Source organism: Mustela lutreola, chromosome 15 (genome assembly GCF_030435805.1).
Source record: "Mustela lutreola isolate mMusLut2 chromosome 15, mMusLut2.pri, whole genome shotgun sequence".
Taxonomy (NCBI): Eukaryota; Metazoa; Chordata; class Mammalia; order Carnivora; family Mustelidae; genus Mustela; species Mustela lutreola.
Window position 1 is genome coordinate 53,368,564 of NC_081304.1, and position 15,208 is coordinate 53,383,771.

Genomic DNA, 15,208 nt, shown 5'->3' on the forward strand with positions numbered 1-15,208 from the left:
GTTTCTCTGGATTTTGACAGAACTTTCCCTAAAACTTCTTCCTCTTCTATTATTCTTCATGACCATGATAGAGCCTGGAACACTTAATGGGGCCTCCCTTGAAGAACACATATATTTGCTTTATCACGAATGCATAACATCCGAAAGCATTTCATTCATTCAATAAACAAATATTTGTTAAGATACCATTGCTGTCAGATGCTGGGGAACAGAAACAAAGGCACAATGTCCCGGGGGGCCATGGGGAGAGAGCTGAGGAAGGCATAAACAGAAGTCACCTAACGGTCAGTGTCACAAAGAAAAGCCAAAGGCGTGTTCTGCATCATGGGGACCTGACATTTTCCCCTTCCTGCCACAGGAAATGCAAAAAAGGAGAGAGGAGAATTAAGCCACTGGCCATTTGATGACATAAAAACAAACTGTGCTGAGTATTTATGACAAATAAATTCATGGGGGACCATGCTGTGTTTCCGACCGGACAGAGTATTCCAGCGAAACGAGGGATTAGTTGTTTATAATCAGGTTAGAAGTGGTCAGTGGCTATCAGTGGCCCAGGACAGACATTGAGAGATTAACGCAAGACGCAAAAAGTCCTTATCAATCCGAACAGAAATACTCTTTGAGATTTAAAAACACGCTAAGCCAGACAGCCCAGGAATACTGCAAGAATCCCGATAGCAAGGAGCAGAGGCCGTCAGCCCAGAACCAGAGACCTGCTACGTCCAGAAGGAGAAGTGTAAGATACAGACCTTCCGGCATGGTTACTGAGAAAAAGGAAACAACAAAAAGGAGATGAGAAGAGAGGAAAGAAACGGCAAAGCAAGGGGAAGGAACGGGAAGGGAAGGGGAAAATCGATGAAAAAGAGATTACAAAAGGCCGGTGCCATGTCTAGGGTACCTGTTCCTCGGGCAGGTAAAAGGACAAGAATGTGAAAAGGCCGTAGCTTACCCCTTTACACACGTCAGCCGTCTCAGAAGAGCAACACCATACTCTGAGTTTCTGAGAGCTGTTTAGAAATATTTCCAAGTATGCGCTCCCCATGTCCCCTCTCTTTGTATGGTTGTTCCTTACCTGCTTTGTGACATCATCCAAGCCTCACATGTGTGGTTCTGTCTCCTTGCTGCCACTCCCTTGATCCGAGTTCTACAGTAACCCACGTCAAATACTCAACACCAGCCCTCATGGAACTGCTCCGAGCCATTTCAGCTGTCTGAAGCTTGCCCTCTGGAACATTCTTCGGTAAGGGACTGTCTTAACGACGTCACTCCATTTTCATCTAGCGTAACGCAGTGCTGTGAGAAGTCTGATGATAACCTAATTCCCTTTCCATGTCACTGGCTGGTTTTGCCTTTTGTCCAAAGGATTTTTCTCCTCTCACTTTTTTTAAGGCCAAAACTGGGGCGCCTGGGTGGCTCGGTCGGTGAAGCGTCTCCCTTCAGCTCAGGTCATGATCCCCGAGTCCTGGGATCGAGTCCCGCATCAGCCTCCCTGCTTAGTGGGAAGCCTGCTTCTCCCTCTCCCTCAGCCTGCCACTCCCCCTGCTTGTGTGTCCACACACACTCTCTCTCTCTGTCAAATAAAAAAGATCTTTAACAACAACAACAAAAAGCCCAAAACTTTCATGAGACTATGTCTTGGCATAGATCATTCTGGGTTGATATTCTGAGGGACGTAGTACCTTTCCATATGTAGCTTCCAATCTTTTTGTATTTTTGATTTTAGGAAATTTCTCTTGCATTATAGCTCTTAGGTCCGTTCCACTCCTCTGTCTTTCGTCCTGGGGACCACGGCTAAGCTTTTATTGGATACAGTGCCCATACCAACTTGGTCTCCTCTTTCCAGCACGATCCCTATGCTCTGTCTCTCTGCCAGGCCCTCATCAGGCCCCCCCTGAATGCGACACCCACTTGCTCATTTCCTGTCCCCGTGTTCTCTTTACTTTGCACACGCTTTGCCTCCTCTCCTAAGAAGACCATCAACTCCATAAGAACAAGAACCTTAGTCTAATCCAGCTTTTCTGTCTCCCCCAAACGGTCCCCAACCACCACAGCTCCCAGTTCCTTGTAGATGCTCATCAAATATTCTTACAATTGAATCACATGACCTCTTTGCCCCGAGGTCCCTCTGAGGGGCTCCCGGGGGGATTGTAATAATCTGCCTCTTGCAGTAAAGTGGGGACGTGTGTGATAGGGATCAGAAAACAGAAAACTTCTTTAAATTTTCAGTAGGCGGTTGGGAGTCCTGACGCCAGCTGTCCCCTCCCTCTGGACCTTGCCTACTCTGCTGTCATAATCCTGGATGAAAAGCATAGGCTTATTCTGCTAGCGCATAGCTTCATAGATCACTATTAACGAGGAAGAAAGGCTGTTAAAATTTTACTTACACTTGCCAAGTCTATGGACGCCTTGGATACCTGCATTGTTTCGTAACGTTCTTCTCGGAGCAGAGTTAGTCCTGATTCTGTTTTTCATAAAGGAAATAATTTTCATGTACTATACTGAGGACAGCCTCTCATTTCATCTAATATTGCACTGACATTAACTAAAGTTACTGATTTAATTAAGTAAGTAAATACGGTAAAATAAGGTCATCAAAGTGACAATCAAAGCACTGTTTTTTGTAGATCACTTTCAAAAAATTTTTCATCATTCCCCCTTTCCCATCAAAATAGATCATCATTATTCTCTTACGACATCGTTTGTGAACGGAACAGGGTTTTTGAACATTTTTGTTTGCAGAACCCCACAAAATATTTTCAAAAACAATTGCTTTAAAAAAAATTTATCTTACAAATTGTTGAACACTACACCAGAAACTAATGATGTACTACAGGTTGGCTAACTGAAAGGCTATAAGAACAAGAATAATTTAAGAATTTAAATTTAAGAATAAGAATAATATAAGAATAATTTCAAAAATTTAAATAAAATGTACCTTGTGTTTCCATAATTGCAAGGAATATAACTCAAATACAGTATTTATTGATATTTGTAAATGAAACGGTTACAGGGAACTTAAGAGGTGTTTTTCCTTCAGCAGATCAGTCTAATAAATATTCAGGAAATCTGTTGGGAGATGAGGAAACTTAGGTTGGTTTATGAAGACCCAAGGTTTCGGAACTAGATTGCCTGGATTCAAATCCTGCTTTGCCGCATACTGCAATTTTAGGAATTTATTGAATCTCTCTATCCTCTATTTCTTCATTTGAAAAAAGAAGTCATTGAGAAGAAGCAGGGCACGGCGTTTTAGCACAATGAAATGAGCTAATGTGGCCAGTGATCCGGTGCCTGGTACACACCAAGCCCTCAGGAGAAGTCAGATCCTACCACTATGAGCATCTGAAAAAGACAGTCCTCAGCTTCTCTATACATCATACTCTGCAATCCTGCGAGCATCTGAGTACTTCCGACTCTGCCGATAGCTTGATCTTAATAAGGAACTGGACGGTCACGGACCCAGCGCTTGGGGGTGTGAATACCGTACTTTCTGTAGACAAAGCCAGCTCCGCAATGTTCTATCCGGACGAGAGCACCTGATCCAAACCAGCCTTTGGAATGAGGGCTCCTTCTGTGTAAGAGGATGAGTAAGACAATGACATCCCAGGAATTCAGAAATCCTCCTGGCCCTGGTCACTGTGCTCTTTACCGTAGACGTTGCAAGGAAATACACACTTGAAAGTCCTGTTTTGTTGTTTAGATCGACGGGCAGTCCCTGGAAGCCTCATTCACAGCTAGTGTCATTTCTTCGGACAATGCATTTAGACAAATTATCCCTCCAAAGAGCAGACTCTGTGCGTACATCCCCTTTCCTGACCGAATTTGCTGAGGAACATGACAACCTTGATGTTGCCCACCTGCAAACACAGTGCAATCGAACCATCCCAGTGTTGCTGTGTGGGGACTTGTGAAAGTGAAATATTATGCAAATATCAGTGGGTGCTCATGCTGAGTGAAAGAAGCCACTCACAAAAAAGACCAATACTGTATGATTCCACTTTGGTGAGATACCTAGAGTCATCACAGTTATAGAGAGAGAAAGTAGAAGGGTGACTGCCAGGGGCTGGAGAAAGGGAATAGGGAGCGAGTGTTGACTGCGGACAGAGTTCAGGTGAGCAGGATAAAAGTACTGGAGTCGTAATTTGGGGCACCTGGGAGGCTCAATGTGTTAAGCCTCTGCCTTCAGCTCGGGTCATGATCCCAGGATCCTGGGATCGAGCCGTACATCAGGCTCTCTGCTCAGCAGGGAGCCTACTTCCCCTCTCTCTCTGCCTGCTGCTCTGCCTACTTGTGATCTCTGTCAAATAAATAAATAAATAAAATCTTCAAAAAAAAAAAAATCATTGAACTGCAGATTCACTTCAACTGCATTTTTATTAAAAAGTACTGGAGATGGGGTGCCTGGGTGGCTCAGTGGGTTAAAGCCTCTGCCTTTGGCTCAGGTCATGATCCCAGGGTCCTGGGATCGAGCCCCACATCAGGCTCTCTGCTCAGCAGGGAGCCTGCTTCCTCCTCTCTCTCTGCCTGCCTCTCTGCCTACTTGTGATCTCTCTCTGTCAAATAAATAAAATTCTTAAAAAAAAAAAAAGATTAAAAAAAAAAAAAAGTACCGGAGATGGATGGTGGGGCAAAACAGCATAGATGTACTTAATGCCATTGAATTATATGCATAAAAATTGTTAAAAGGGTAATTGTTAAAAGAGAAAGGGGGGGAAGCAGGCTCCCCGCTGAGCAGAGAGCCCAATGCGGGACTCGATCCCAGTACCCTGAGATCATGACCCGAGCCAAAGGCAGAGGCTTTAACCCACTGATCCACCCAGGTGCCCCAAAATGGTAATTTTTAAAAAGAGTACATTTGGGGGCACCTGGGGGGCTCAGTCATTTAGGTGACCAACTCTTGACTTCAGCTCTGGTCGTAATCTCAGGGTCATGAGGTCGAGCCCCTCACTGGGCTCCACACTGGGCATGGAGCCTGCTTGAGATTCTCTCTCTCTCTCCCCCTCCCCAACTGCTTGCACTCCTCCACACTCTCTCCAATAAATAAATACATAGATCAATCAGTCAATCAATCAATAAACAGCAGCTGGCACCCGGACATCCTTCTACTGTCCTATGAAAGAGTAGGTTGATACAACTTTTTGGAGGACAATTAAAATCCATTTTTATTTCAAGACATGAAGATTCCATGATCTACCAACTCCACCACTACAAATACATAAAATAAGAAAGAAAACATCAAGGATATATTAAACACTTCAGGTATAACAATGGTGGGTAGAGAATTTTTGCAATAGCAAAGTAATGGGAAATAAGCTATGTTCACAACAATTGAGTTTGGTTAAAATACATTTTAGCTGTGCCCCAGGTTGTGATACCAACTATTTGTTTTACATTTGCTTTGTATTTGTAACTTGTATTTGTGTAAAACTCTTTAATTGCATAGAAAAATATTTATGCCGTATCATTATACAAGCAAAGCCAGTTATGTAACAGCTTGCTTAATATGATTCAATTTTTAAAGGAGTATATATGTAAATAAAAAGATGTAGATATAGGTCTTTAGCTGAAAGCAAAGATAGCAAATTATTATTATTTTTTTTAAAGACAGCCAGTTAAGTATCTGCCTTTGCCTCATGTGATCCCAGGGTCCTGGGATAGAGTCCCTCATCAGGCTCCCTGCTCAGCAGGATGCCAGCTTCTCCGTCTGCCTGCTGCTCCCCCTGCTTGTGCTCTCTCTCTCTCTCTGACAAATTAATAAATAAAATCTTTTTAAAAAATACTAAGGGTCATTGTTTACAATAAACAAGGTATGGAAGTAATCTATCCATTCGTCAACAGATGAATGGATAAGGAAAATGAGGTGTATGTATAAATGGAATATAGCTCAGCCATAACAAAGAATGTGGTTTGGGGGCACCCGGGGGGCTCAGTGGGTTAAAGCCTCTGCCTTCACCTCAGGTCGTCATGATCCCAAGGTCCTGGGATCGAACCCCGCATCAGGCTCTCTACTCCGTGGGGAGCCTGCTTCCTCCTCTCTCTCTCTGCCTGCCCCTCTGCCTGCTTGTGATCTCTGTCTGTCAAATAAATAAATAACATCTTTGAAAAAAAAAAAAAGCACGAGGTTTTTTTTGCTATTTGTGACAGCACGGATGGACCCAGAACATGTGCTAAGTGAACTAAATCAGACAGAGACCAACAAACACCATACGATTTCACTTACATGGGGAATCTGAAAAACGAAACAATCAAACAAAGCAGAAACAGACCCATAAATAGAGCGAACAAATTGATGGGGCCCAGAGGGGTCCGGGGGTGGGGGATGGGTGGCAAGATGGAAGGGGAGTGGGAACCAATGAGTCAGGGGAGGGGGGCAGAAGGTGCAGCATGGGGAATCCATAGTCAATGGATGTAAGAGTCCCATGCGGTGGGACATCTCGGTGACTCAGTCGGTTAAGTGTCTACCTTCAGCTCAGGTCATGATCCCAGGGTTCTGGGATTGAGCCCCACAATAGGCTCCTTGCTCCATGGGGAGCCTGCTTCTCTTTCTGGTTGCGGGTCCCCCCCCCACCCACCGCTGATAAGCTCACACTCTTTCTCTCTGACAAATAAATAAATAAACAAAATTAATAAAACAAAACAAAACAAAAAAAGAGCCCTGTATTGTGACAGATGAAAGCTACACCTGAGGGGAGCACGATTTAAGGTCCAGAGCTGTGGAATCACTATGTTGGACACCTGAAACTAACATAATGTTCTTTGTCAAACATAAGCCGTGAAAAACACACTAAGCTGTTATGTGCCTTCTTCACTGTGTGATATTTAAACTGATGACATGAAAGCAGGGGTGAGGGGGTGCTGGTGGGGGACCTGCAGTAGCCTTAGCCCAAGGAGAGGCAATAACCAAACTATACCCATGCATAGTCTCTGTTTCCCCACCAACACACAGACGGTAAGAGAATGCAATGTCACTAAATTGTGCCCCTGACCAAACTGTCACATTGATGAACTTTATTAAATCCTCACTGATGGCAGAGGCACCTGGGTGGCTCAGTGGGTTAAAGCCTCTGCCTTCGGCTCAGGTCATGATCCCGGGGTCCTGGGATTGAGCCCCACATTGGGCTCTCTGCTCAGCAGGGAGCTTGCTTCCTCCTCTCTCTCTCTCTGCGTGCTTGTGATCTCTGTCAAAGAAATAAAATCTTAAAAAAAAAAAATAAAATTCCTCACTGATGGGGCACCTGGGTGGCTCAGTGGGTTAAAGCCTCTGCCTTCACCTCACGTCATGATCTCAGGGTCCTGGGGTTGAGCCCCGCATCCGGCTCTCTGCTCAGTAGGGAGCCTGCTTCCCCCTCTCTGCCTGCCTCTCTGCCTACTTGTGATCTCTGTCAAATAAATAAAATCTTAAAAAAAAAAAAAAAACTAGAGAGTTCTTTAAATAAATAAATAAATAAATAGAAATCAAAATAAATCCTCACTGATTATGAGATGCCTGGGTGGCTCAGTCGTTTGGGCTTTGCCTATAGCTCAGGTCATGATCCCGGGGTCCTGGGATGGAGTCCTGTGTCGGGCTCACTACTGGGTGGGGAACCTCCTTCTCATTCTGCCTCTGCCTCGACCCCACTTGTGCACTCTCTCTCTCACACAAATAAAATCTTTTTAAAACTAAAATTTTTTAAAAATCCTGACTGATCCTTGAATACCAGTGTTTTTAATATTCTGAGCAACGACATGGAAAGTATACAGAAAACACTTCCGTTGTTGGTAGGCAGTTAGTTAGCTGTGGGCTGGCGTCAGAGGGGACGCATTATGCATAAACAGGTGACCCCTTCAAAGGCTGAGGGCACAGCATCATGACCTTCCAGCTTCCAATGCCCCTGGGGGGCTGAGAGACCAAGCTCCAGGTGCAGAGCACTTGCTCCCCTCTTCCATCTCTGCTCCAGTGCAACCGAGGGCTTCATTATAACATAATTACATCATGGTTTCAAATCCATCCCCCGATGGGGAGAGACAGCCATGTCAGTTCCAGCATATGGCCCCAAATCCTCCCTCCCGATCGCTACGTGGGATCCCTTTGATGATTGAAGACAACCTTGGTAGGAGACTGACCTAGCTATGACCCAGACCCTCTGTAACATAAAAAGAAAAGACACCCCCCCCCAACCTTAGTGCCATTGCCACCTCAGGGCCTGCCTGGTCTCCCTTCTTGAGAATGCAGTCCTGGGCCCCCGGGTGGCTCAGTCAGGTAAGCGTCTGCCTTCAGCTCAGGTCACCAATCCTGGAGTTTCAGGATCAAGTCCCACATCGGGCTCCCAGCTCAGCTGGGAGTCTGCTTCCCCCAGTGTCCCTCCCCCGATCATGTTCTTTCTCTCTGAAATAAATAAAATCTTTGGAAAATGAGACTGTGTGCCGTCCTTAATAAACTATATTGTGCTTGTTACTTTCCTCCTAGATGTCTTTGTTTGAGCGTGAATACCCATGTAACTTTTGTCGTAAATCCAAGAACCAAAACCTCCATTCGCACAACACAGACTCTTCCATGGGTAACTCTGTGTAGCGAAGGAGGACAGTGTCTCACAGAAAAGTACTTGGACAGTTGTCTGAATTACACACTGAACCAGAGCTTTTCCCCCTCCCTGGAATATCGTCATTACTTGAAAAGTGACAAGCTCGGGTGATTCACGCTTGGCTATCTGGCAGACGTGTTCTCGAAAATGAACAAAGTGAGTCTGTCACTTCAAGGAAAACAACTGACGGCATCGGTTGTCAAGGATAAAACGCAAAGCTTTCAAGGAATAATTAGAATTTTAGAAAACTTATATCTGTCACCACGAGCTTGACAGCTTGGAAATGCATTAAAGGCTTTAATATCGGCAGTGAAATGAATGAACATGATTGTTTTATCTTGTATTGAAAATGAATCATTAGTGGGGAGATTTGCAAAGCTCACTGCGCTGCTCTATTCCAAATGACCAATGCGTACTGTTTTAAGAATTGTGCATGGGTTAAAAATCCATCCCAAGTGCAAGACAGACTAATAAATGTTAACATAACAGATCACATAACATTCACAGATATGGTTTCAGATCCCACCTTGTAACTAACTTTTAAGAAACTACTACTTAACAGTAGGGTTGTTCCCGAAAACATTACAAACATAACCTCGGTACAATGCAGCAATTTTTCTTCAGGATATATACCCCCAAAGACTGGACAGCAGGGACTCAAACAGATATTTACACACCCATATTTTATGGCATCATTATTCATAATGGCCAATAGGCAGAAGAGACCCGAGAATCCACTGATGGATGAATGGATAAACAAAACAAGGGATACCACGGACTATTTTTCAGCCAAAAAACAAAGGGAATTCTGACACACACTACAGCGTGGATGGACCTTGAAGACATTATGCCAAGTGAAATAAGCCAGTCACAAGAGGACAAAGAATATATGATTCCACACATACGAGATACCTAAAGTAGTCAAAGTCACAAAGACTGAAAGTAGACTAGTGGTTGCCACAGGCTAAGGGGGAGGGGAATGGGGAGTTAGTGTTGAATGGGGACAGACTTTCCGTTTTGCAAGATGAGAAGAGTTCTGGAAGGAGACCACGGAGAGAGTTGCCCAACAAGGTCATTTTAAAGAAACATTCATCAAAAGTTGAGTCTTCAACTGGCTTTTGTTTTCTTTTGATGGTTCCTCTTAGATTTGGTCAAAACACGGATGAGCAGCGTTTCACAAACGGAGACCTCCGTTCCCAGCACCTGTCCCTTCTCTTAGGGGGAGTCAAAGTGTTCCTAAAACAGAGAAGAAGCAAGAAAGCTTATTCTTTTGCAAAGCAACATGTATGCTTAAAATGGTTACAGAGATATGGAAGGAAGGAAGAAAGGAAGTTAGTTTGGGAACTGTCAAGTTTGGGTATTGCATCAAAAAAAAAAAAAAAAAAAAAAAACAACCACAATTATCTAAAAGGCTATTAAAATACTCCTCCTTTTTCCAACCGTGCATCTCTGCAAGGTCAGATGTTCTTGACAGACTTCAGCGAAAACAACTTACTGCAACAAATTGAATGCAGAAGCAGATAGAAATCCAGCTGACTTCTATCAAGCCAGACATAAAAGACATTTGCACAAATGTAAAGCTATGCCACTCCCCCTGCCATACATTTCTTTTGTTTTGGAAAATAGAGTTATTTTCCATAAAAATATGTTACTTATGTTACCATGAAATGGCCTTATTATGGCTATTTTCGGCATCAATTAGTAATAAAATTTTCATATTTTTCTCTTTTAATTTCTAATATGAAAAATATCCATAGATATAACCGTATAGATGTAAAAGCTCTTTGCGGTCTTCAATGATGTTCCAGCGTATTAAGCAGTCAGACCAGTAAAGAATCACTGTTTTAGCACATGGTAAATGCTCAGTTAACACTTCCTGAATGACATTCATCCCCTCCACTCCTTGCTGAGTAACAAGTCAGGACTTCTAGGGCTCCGTGATCTTCTAACCTTCGGGAGGCTTCTCTCACTCCTGGGATTCCCACCTGTAGAGAACCCCGCTATGTCCTTCTGTCTGTCAAACACCCAGACCCCACTCCCGCAATAACCACTTGCCAAAAGTGTTGTCAAACAACTAACGGCCCCGTAATTAAGTTTCTGAAAGAACATGCCCTCAGGTGAGTTTAGAAGAAATGTTACAAATTAAGATAATAGATGAGTATGTGAAACATACATCAAAATTGTCAGGAGGATGCTGGCTCACAAATCATGAACTTGGCAAAGCAGATACCGTCTGTCCACCGAGTACTTTCCCTTAATTGTTTTATCCAGATTTTTGCTGCCTTGGAAAATTGTAACTCGTATCACATTGTGTCTTAATCCTGGATTTGTATAAACGGGTAATTAATACCCCCAAAACACAGCAACAACGAACAAACCTCATTACGTAAAACACACTCCTAGGGTTTACAACAAAAAGCCACTAGAATAGGTAAAAGGGCTGGGGGCCAGGCTGGGGGAGGAAGAACATTCTTGCCACTTTGGATCAATGAAATGGTTGGAATGATCACTGGGGAGGGGCTCACTGGGGAGAGGGCTTTCCTGGCGGAATCTCGAATGCCTCTTTGAGTGGAATGTTGAATTTTCTCAATCACGGAGAACACCCACTTCCCTTTGGAGGCACACACTCTCGGACCTCTGCCCATGTCCCTTAGCACTGGTCACTACCATGAGCAGCCCCCGGAATGTCTCCCACTGTCGCACCCGGACTCCTTGCCTTTGGCATCTGTCTGGCCACTGGGAGCCCACTCGGCCAGAGTGAGGAGGACAAGCCAGGGACAGAATGCCTCCTGGAAAAGTCCTCAACCCGTGACTCTCGGGGCTTGATGGATAAATGGCTCAGCTCCCATTCCTCTCTGAGGGGTAACTCTGGAGCATGCCCTCCGCTGGTCTCAGAGCTCCCCAGGGACACTGAGACCAGTCATCCACCCTGCTAACCTGCTTAACTGTGCAAACATTAACTGGTCTCCTGGGGGCATCCCAACTGCCTCCAACCTTTCTGGTGTTTCTCCTCCATTCACCTTCCAAATTAATTCGCACAAAACTCTTGGTCTCTGGCCCTGCTTCTGGGAAACTAGAACTTAATTTAAAGATAGGACTTAGGGTGCCTGGGTGTCTCAGTGGGTTAAAGCCTCTGCCCTGGGCTCGGGTCATGATCTCAGGGTCCTGGGATCAAGCCTGGCTATTGGGCTCTCTGCTCAGTGGGAAGCCTGCTTCCTCCTGTCTCTCTCTCTCTGCCTGCCTCTCTGCCTGCCTGTGATATCTCTCTGTCAAATAAATAAAATCTTAAAAAAAAAAAAAATAAAAAAAATAAAGCTAGGACTTAATTTAAAGAAGCACACATCTTTTTTTGTTTTGTTTTGTTTTGTTTTGTTTCTTTTGCTCGTTCGGATGACGAGCCTTTTGCAAACTGAGAACCCTGCTCCCAGCACCCGCCGCACCTCCTCTCGCCGGGACGGAATCAAACGGTTCCTGAAACAGACAGGAAGCATGGAATCTTATTCTTTTGCAAAAGCAACACTAGGGCTCTGTCTTGGGCGAAGGTCTGGGTTCCCTCTGCCCCAGGCTTAGCTACCTGCCAGCTGCTTTCAGTTTTCATCGAGGACAGGGTCCCCAGGAAGAACTCAGTGGGGGCCGGGTCTCCACAGGGCGAGAGGGGACAAAGTGCAGCTGGGCTGGGCCAGCAGCTGCCTCCAGGCCAGCAGCCTTCCCTGCAGGACAGCCCGGCGCCCAGCCCGCCCGCGAGCCGCTGTTTGCATGGGCTTTGCCCCCCGTTATCTGTGCCCCTTGATCTCTGTTTGCTTTTCTGACCTCTCACCCCTCTGTCGGCCCCAACTTCAAGTGTTATCGCGCTCTTTTGTCCTTGTCACCACTCTGTCCTGGCCACCTCCACCGACCGTCAACATCGCACAAACACAGAACGAGACAGAAAGAATGGTTAGAAAAGAAGAGAAGTGCCCTTTTTCTTTCTTTCTTTTTTTTTTTTTTTTAAGAGCAAGGAACTTGTTTAACTTGCATTGGTCAACCAGGACACCTCATCGACTCACTGATTCCAATGGTCAACCTGATAGAATTCGTCAATAAATGCAAGGCCGGAGTGGTTCAAGGCTTCCTGCTTGCCCCTCTTACCGTGACCTGAGCAGTAAGAGACACCTGCTAGCAGAAAAACCAGGTTCCCAAGCTGTGTTGGCAACCAGCTCACAAAAGGGACTTGTCGAAGGAATGCAAAACCTTGTGTCAGACTCATCTCATGTGGAACTCTTAAAACATTCTGAAAACTTCTTTTGGAAAACACAACTTCCTCCCTAAGGCATCCATGCCCTGGGCAATGGTTATCTCTAGAGTTATCTCGGGGGCTCCTGGGTGGCTCAGTCCTTAAACATCTGCCTTCAGCTCAGGTCATGATCTCGGGGTCCTCGAATTGAGCCCTGCATCGGGCTTCCTGCTTGGCAGAAGTCAGCTTCTCCCTCTCCCACTCCCCCTGCTTGTGTCCCCTCTCTTGCTGTGTCTCTCTCTGTCAAATAAATAAAATCTTTAAGAAAAAAAAAAAAAAGATGTATCTTGGTGAGGCTATAAATAGGTCATTCAGAAACCATCTCTAAATCCCCAATTTAAAAATAGTAATCAAGGAAAAATGCACCAACAGGGACTGCAAAAGGAAAAAAAAAAAGGGAGATGTCTAGCTTTGCGTTGGTCACACACACTCACATACGTGCACATAGGTGGGTTTCCCTGTGCAAACTCACAAACATGGCTCAGAATGATGATGATGTCATAAAGGAGAGGGGCGACTAAAAAAAGGGAGAGACAGAAACTATAACTACTTTAAAATTATATTTTAGTTAAATTTATATAAAAAGCAACTTTGGAATTTTATCTGGCAATTTAAAGCCAAGGTGATGTTTTTTGTTCTCTCTTTTCTCAGTATCATTGAATGAATTTCTGTGAGTTTTATAATGAAAATAAAAGCATCTAAAAACTCGAGGGACACCTGGGTGGTTCAGTCAGTTTAGCATCTACCTCTGGCTCAGGTTATAATCCCAGAGTCCTGAGATCGAATCCCACACTGGGCTCCTTGCTCAGTGAGGAGCCTGCTTCTCCCACTGCCTGCCACCCCCTCCCCCCACTTGTGGGCACACTCACTTTCTCTTACTCTCTCATGAATAAACAAATAAAATCTATAAATACTCAGGATGACCGGATTGATTATTTTGACAAAAGAGTTTTATCAGTCTAATTCAAGAGTTTGAGTAGTTTTCCGAACATTTATCAACACTTCAGCTGTCCTGGAAACTAATTTGACAACATTTATGAAAAGCCTTAAACATATTCATTTTTTTTTCCAACTCAGAAATGGCAATGTCAAAAATCTACACTAGGAAATTTTCAAACATTCAGACCCAGGTTAGCGCTCAAGGTATCCACTGCCCTATTGAAACCTGAAAGCAACTACTATTTCCACAATAGAAAGCAACTTATGATATATGCACGCTACAAAATATCATTTGGCCATCCAATGATCACAGTAGTATCACCTCAAGGTCAGGATCATGTGTGCCTGTGTGTACTCGTGTTTTTCTATATGTGGTTGAAATTACACCAAATATGAGCTTTACGTCCTGTTTTATTTAGTCAACAGTATGTTTGGAGCCTTGCAATAGCTTTCACCACGATCATTTTGATCCTGGGACCCCCACCACCTGTTTTCTCAGGTGTCCGCAACATGACTAAACCCCACTCATCAGCATGTCCTCCGTGGGTTCTCCTTCCCCCTGCCATACCCCAGCTCTCTCCCCTCCCCACCCCTGCCCGCTTGGGAGGGAGCCCAGCTGACATACTTGACTCTTAGTAGCTCTTCAATAAATACTGGTTGCGTGGATAGACAACTGAATCCACTCTCTCTCTCGGGCTGGTTTGGGGTTAACAGCGCAGCAAGCCCTTTCACTGAAGATAAAGAACCCCGTAAGAGGAACAGGTAAAAACAGACTGGGGGGGGGGGTGCAAAGGGGCATCTGCTTATTTGCATAAACCAATGTGAGGCCGTTTACAAGTCAGTCACGTTGCTAAATAATACAGACCCTCCGAAATCCGGGCCTTTGTGTCTGTGGTCCCGTTTGACCGGCGATGGAGGTGCCTACTTCATCCCAGGAAGAAAATCCCCCTTTGAAGGGGTCCGGTGGCTGCAGAATATTCTCTAACTCCCTCCTTTCTGAGTGTTCCAGGGTCACGGATTAAATTAAATTTGGGGCAGGAACCAAATACTTCATTTCTGACTAGTTACACATCATTAGGAAAATATCCTCTGCTCCACTCTTCATGAGCCTACTAGGTTTTCCTGATGGCCCCTTTCAACATCTGCAAGCAGCTGGACGGGCCGGCTATGCTGGGACGGGTTCTCGCATGGTCTAACGTAAACAATCACAGGGACACTGATTAATTTCTCAAGACTCAAAAATAATTAAGGTAACGATAATCCCTCACCCATGCAACTCCCCCATTTTAACAACCATTTAGTGGGGGAGGTGGCAGAGGTCAGCCAAAACATTCAGGCTGAAGTTCCCATAAGTGTCCCGTGGTGTGCACCCGGGAGAGTCATTGGAAAGTCTGACAAGTGGGGACCGAGGCACCCCTGTGAGCCCCAGAGAGTTGTC

At 44.7% G+C, this 15,208-nt stretch overlaps 1 long non-coding RNA gene across 1 annotated transcript in view; it reads left to right on the forward strand.

Moving 5' to 3' along the window:
- The first annotated feature begins 1,123 nt into the window (after window positions 1–1,123).
- Window positions 1,124–15,208, forward strand: part of LOC131816238 (uncharacterized) — a 28,930-nt gene continuing 14,845 nt past the window's right edge. The window contains exon 1 of the long non-coding RNA XR_009347984.1: window positions 1,124–1,240. This is a non-coding gene — a long non-coding RNA (uncharacterized LOC131816238). The remainder of the gene's footprint in view (window positions 1,241–15,208) is intronic.